The sequence below is a fragment of the Nycticebus coucang genome, chromosome 7 (assembly GCF_027406575.1).
Source record: "Nycticebus coucang isolate mNycCou1 chromosome 7, mNycCou1.pri, whole genome shotgun sequence".
Lineage (NCBI taxonomy): Eukaryota > Metazoa > Chordata > Mammalia > Primates > Lorisidae > Nycticebus > Nycticebus coucang.
This window is the reverse complement of record NC_069786.1, coordinates 85104621-85110558: the sequence shown is the minus strand read 5'-3', so window position 1 is coordinate 85110558 and position 5938 is coordinate 85104621.

Below are 5938 nucleotides of genomic sequence, written 5' to 3'. Positions count from 1 at the left end.
ACTCTAATCCCCGTTCCCCTAGACATTTCACTCCAGAAGCCTTGCAGGCTTTACAAGTTGTTGAACAGGCTTTAACTCAAGCTAGGGTTAAACAAATTAATTATCAAAATCCATGGTCTCTACTCATTTTTTCTACTGAGTATACTCCTACAGCTTGCCTATGGCAGGAAGGTATTTTAGAATGGATTCATTTACCACATGTTCAGACAAAGATTGTTGCTGATTATCCATACCTGGTGTCTTTATTAATTGATAAAGAAAGAAAAAGATCACGGGAATTATTTGGTAAAGATCCTCATGTAATTGTAACTGCTTATAATAAAACTCAAGTGGAACAACTATTTCAAAATAATGATGATTGGGTATTGGCCTTACAAGGCTATGCAGGTCAAATCTTATACCATTATCCTAAACATCCTTTAATTGAATTTACAAAAACAGTTTCACTTATATTTCCTCTTATGTGTTCCAAACAGCCTCTGTCTGACGCAATAACCTTGTTCACAGATGGCTCCTCTACAGGACGAGCTGTAGTTTTTAGTCCAGGTCTGTCTCCTCTTATTAAGGAGGTTACACAAGCCTCCGCCCAACAAACAGAATTATGGGCTCTAATCTCGGCCTTTAATAATTTCAAACAAAGGTTTAACTTGTACACAGATTCAAAATATATTGCTTCTCTTTTTCCAGCTCTTGAAACTGCTCTTTTAACAGGAACCTCAACTATTCTACCTTTATTAAAGAAACTACAAACTTTAATTCAACAAAGAAATAATCAATTTTATATTGGTCACATAAGAGGACATACTAATTTACCTGGCCCTTTGGCCCAAAAAAATACCACTGCAAATTTGTTAACACGTACTATGGTGGCATCAGTGGCTGAAGCTGAAGAAAGCCACGCCTTACATCACCAAAATGCTAACGCATTAAGAAAAATGTTTCAAATTACTAGAGAACAGGCAAGACAAATAGTCTTAAAGTGTAAAGCCTGTCCTATTACTCATCATCCTTTAAAATTTGGTGTTAATCCTCGGGGTTTACGCCCCAATGTATTATGGCAAATGGATGTAACACATGTGTCTAGTTTTGGAAAATTACAATATGTACATGTTACTGTTGATACTTTTTCTCATTTTATCTGTGCCTCTGCAAGACCTGGCGAGGCCTACAAAGATGTTGTACAGCACCTATTTTACTGCTTTCAGCAGCTAGGTGTTCCTCATCAATTAAAAACAGACAATGCTCCAGCTTATACCTCTCGAGCATTTGAACAATTTTGTATACAGTGGAAGATTTCTCATTCTACGGGGATCCCGTATAATCCTCAGGGTCAAGCAATTGTTGAAAGAACTAATCAAATATTAAAATTACAAATTGAACGCCTACAAAAAGCTCATAAATATTTCTCTCCTCATCATATTTTAACCCATGCTTTATTCGTCCTAAATCACCTTAATGTAAACTCCAACAATTTAACCCCTGCTCTCTCCCATTGGCAGCCACAATCGGCTGCCACCCTTCCTAAAGTTCTTTGGAAAGATTTATTATCGGGCCAATGGAAAGGCCCTGATGTATTGTTAACCTCCGGACGAGGCTATGCTTGCATATTTCCACAGGATGCCGACTCTCCCATCTGGATTCCAGACCGGCTCATCAAACCGGCTCCTCCGGAGACCCCGGCACAGAAGACAACGCCTGCGGCGGATGAAGATCCTATCTGCACAAATGAGGACGACTGTGGAAGTTTCACCGAAACCCTCCAAGACCACGTGGACACAGATCCGTGCCCTGGTGAAACAAGCTAAACAGCTTCTCATATCTCAAGAAAACCCTCTAACTCCTACAATGTACTTTCTTGCGTTTCTATCACTAATCTCTACTCCTAAGGTAGAAACTGCAGCTTATTGGTCTTATGTTCCTAATCCTCCACTGCTACACCCTGTGGGCTGGCTAGATCCAGACCCCATAAAAATTCTTTCTAATGATTCTATCCGCTTAGAAGGTTTAACTGACTCAGAATCCAGACATCATGCTGCGGCTTTAATTAATTTCACTGGCAAAGCCGACTCCTTGCCTATTTGCTTTACTTTAAGAGGCAACACACCTCCTTTTTGTTTACCTACTAGCTACAGGGTATTTTTAACTGATGCTCCAGATCCTCATGATGCAAATAGACGTTATGTTTGGGAATATGAGTTACAAACTATTGGAAGTCCTAATTATAATGAAACCTGTTTATCTGTTAACTCATTACCTCTCCCTAACTGTAAAGAAAAATATAGAAATAAAAATCAATTCTGGGAATCATCATTAACTAAAACACCTACTTGGCTTTCCTGTGGATTCCCAAATGCTGCCAACAAGCATTCTCCTATAAATTCAAACACAGTCATCTGGGATTATTCTCCTACTTCTTGTTTTGATCATAATAAATATTTCTCGAACCAATTAGATAAATTTCATCAGTATCAGTGGTCTGGTACTCCCCAACCAATACGACGATGGTTCACACCTGGTCTAGTTGAGCCCATATGGGTAGCTCAAGACAAAAATAAAACTCAAATACACTATGATTTATTTAGACTTGTTGCTGCATCCAACTTAATTTTAGAAAAAAAACCTAATATACCAAAACCAAATGCAATGTCAGTAAGAACTTGTGTTGGATATCCATATGCTCTACTTTTAGCTCCAAATAAGTATTTAACTATTACACAATCTAAAAACTCTTATCATATTTCTTGTATCGCTTGTAAAGTTACAAATTGTCTTACTTCTACTGATTTATTCAATGAACGCTTGTTTAATTCTGTTTTAATTGTTAAAAGACCCTCTTATGTACTATTACCTGTTGATTTACAAGATGATCCTTGGTATGATAATTCTGCTTTACAAGTTTTACATACTGTTAATCAGTTAATTCGACCTAAGAGGTTTGTAGCTGCTTTAATTCTCGGTATTTTAGCTTTAATTTCTATAGTCACAACATTTGCGGTAGCCACTACTGCTTTGGTTCAAGAAGTTCACACAGCTCACTTTGTTAATTCTCTCAGCAGCAACATAACTCTAGCTTTAATGACTCAAGCCAGCATAGATAATAAACTTGAAGCAAAACTTAACATCCTAGAAGAAGTAGTTTTAGCCTTAGGACAAGATATAAAGTTTATACAACATAAACTTCAAACCAGATGTCATTCTGCCTTTCCTGCTATTTGTGTAACTCCTTTACCTTATAATATGTCCACTTCCTGGGACAAAACTAAAGCTCATCTACAGGGTGTCTGGAAGGACAATAATATTACACATGATTTACATACTCTTCAAAAAGATATCACTGCCATCAGTGAAGCTCATTTACCTAGCACTTCTCTTGATTCACTGGCTCAATCCCTCTCTGACAATCTTAAATCTTTAAATCCTGTGTCCTGGATTCAGTACATTGTGTTTATTGTCATTATTGGATGCTTGATATTCTGTGTTGTTTTACTGTTACCTTGTCTCCTTCGTTGTGTCTTTTCCTCCTTAAAGGCTGTTCGCCAAGACCTCTTTGAGCTACGTTTCATTAACAAAAAAGGGGGAAATGCCGCACCCCCGGCATCAAGCCGTGGCGGGATGGCTCTGTCCGCGTTGTAAAAACTGTGGTAAGGCGGTGAGTGCTCCCCGGAGCGTTGCCCCCGGTCCCCCTGGCCTGCGACAGCAGCGCATAAGTTGCCTAGCATGCCTTTTAGTGAACGTAAGAATTCATGAGGTGCGGCATAAAGGCCTGAATAACCTTTACCCTGAAACCTTTTTGAAACTTGTTTGTTGAGTTGAATGGTTAATTGTTGCTTGAATGTCCTCAGAAACTAAGAATAAACATAATGACTTACTAATCCATGACTTCATCTATACAATGGAGACTAAATGTCTCCAAGGGAACACGTTCCCACCATAAAAGTCAGTTAATTGAAACAATGTATCAAGAGAATGCAGGAATGACAAGTTAAGATGTTCCTACCAGATACCCACTCCCTCCGGTCTCTTATCTCTACCTTATGTCCCTTTGAAACTGTTTCTTTGAAATAAGTTTTCTATGAAATTGCTTTCTCTATAATTTTGTCACTATACACTTAAAACATATACATAATTCACTATCAATTCACTAACAACATAAAAATCATAATCAAATATAAAAATATAAAAATACAAAATGTGAACAAAGCAGTTTTACAAAGAAAGAAGGTTTAAACATAGATAAAGAGAAGTAAAAGAGTAACTGCTGATAAGCAGCAGTCCTTTGTTCCCCCTTACGGGCAGAAACATTGTCTAAGAAAAGACAGTTGACTACTCCCATCTACAAAACTCGATAAGAACTTTGTAAGCATCAGCAAGTCATAAAAATATCTTTTGTAGTTTGTAAGACATTGTCAAAAATGTATAAATACCATGCCTAAAAATCAGTAAAGTACAGCTACTTTCATCATCACCTGTGGTGTCTAGTAGTCTGTCAAACCATCCTGCGTCGACCTTCCAATCAACCTGTAACGTTCGCCCTGAAAAACCCTCAGACTGAGACTCATTCGACTAGCGGTCCGCGGCAGAACATACCCTGTTTCCCCGAAAATAAGACAGTGTCTTATTTTAAGGTGTGCTCCCAAAGATGCGCTAGGTCTTATTTTCAGGGGACGTCTTCTCTGTCCTGTAAGTAGGTCTTATTTTCAGAGGATGTCTTATTTTCAGGGAAACAGGGTAGCATCTAGATATGAGATTCTAAATATCATCCTTCATTAAAAGGAGATGAATTTCTCAGGGAAATGGCTGATTCCTGGGCTGGGGCCAAGAAAATTATGAGATGAGCCTTGAATACCTTTTTGTGTCCCAAAGTGAGAAAGTGTTCATAGAATGATAGAGACATGGCAACAAGATACAGAAGTCAGTTTGAAAGGATCCCTTCTGGCCAAATCTGAGACAATTTGAGTGTAAAAATACATCATGGTTGTAACAGATTACATCCATTAGCATAAAATAATAAGCCATGTATTTATACTAATGTAAATAAATAAATGAAGACATAAGAAGTGTGATGGGGAATACAAGACTTTCAGAGTTTCAAAGCACATCCCTAGAAAATATGAACCGATTATGAAAAAAAAGAGATTGAAATTATAGAGCAGAAGCCTGACAAATAGTCAGGTGAAGATCACCTACTAGGCTTGTGCTTCGCTTAGTAGGCCTTCTCAGTGGCCAGGAATATACGCAAGTACATGCCTGTACCTATTTCTATCTCTCTGCCTATCTATCTTTAAAGCTGTGAGTTCATGCAGTTCCCTTAAATTCCAGTCCAACAATACTTATCATATACGCAACTCTTCTCCTTCCGTAAAAATCTGGCTTCTACTCCCATTATCAATTAATGTGTTTTCTTAACTAACCAGTGCCCTTGTCTATAACCCATCTCCTATGGCTGTCACAGCCCCCAGTCTCGTGTTCCCGGGCCACTCCACTGCAGGATCATCCTCATGACAGATAGCCCACCTAGGGCTCAAGAACACTGTCAGATGACCCTCTGCATGGATTTTCTTTGTATCTTGCTTGGGGTCCAACTTGCCATACAAGGATCCCCCCTCACCGGGACACCCTTTTCATCCTAGTTGGGGTTCCTCCCACATCTCTAAGCCACTGCAATCCCTCCCACTCTGATACCAAGGCAGATGCTTATCTCACTTGGTCCCTTCTAATAGTTTAAATTCATATTGCCAAACTAATTCTGGGAAATGTATAAAAGTGTACACGTCCTTGAGCAATGTCTGAGTGAATGCCCATTTCTTAAACATGTGGTACTTGTTCTATGTATCATCTGTGTAGGTTCTAAGGGAACTCAGGAGCAGAGGACGAGGCTAACCACGCTTCTCAGTGTTTGGCATAACAGCACCCTGCAAGTTCTTCCGGGGCTCTTTAA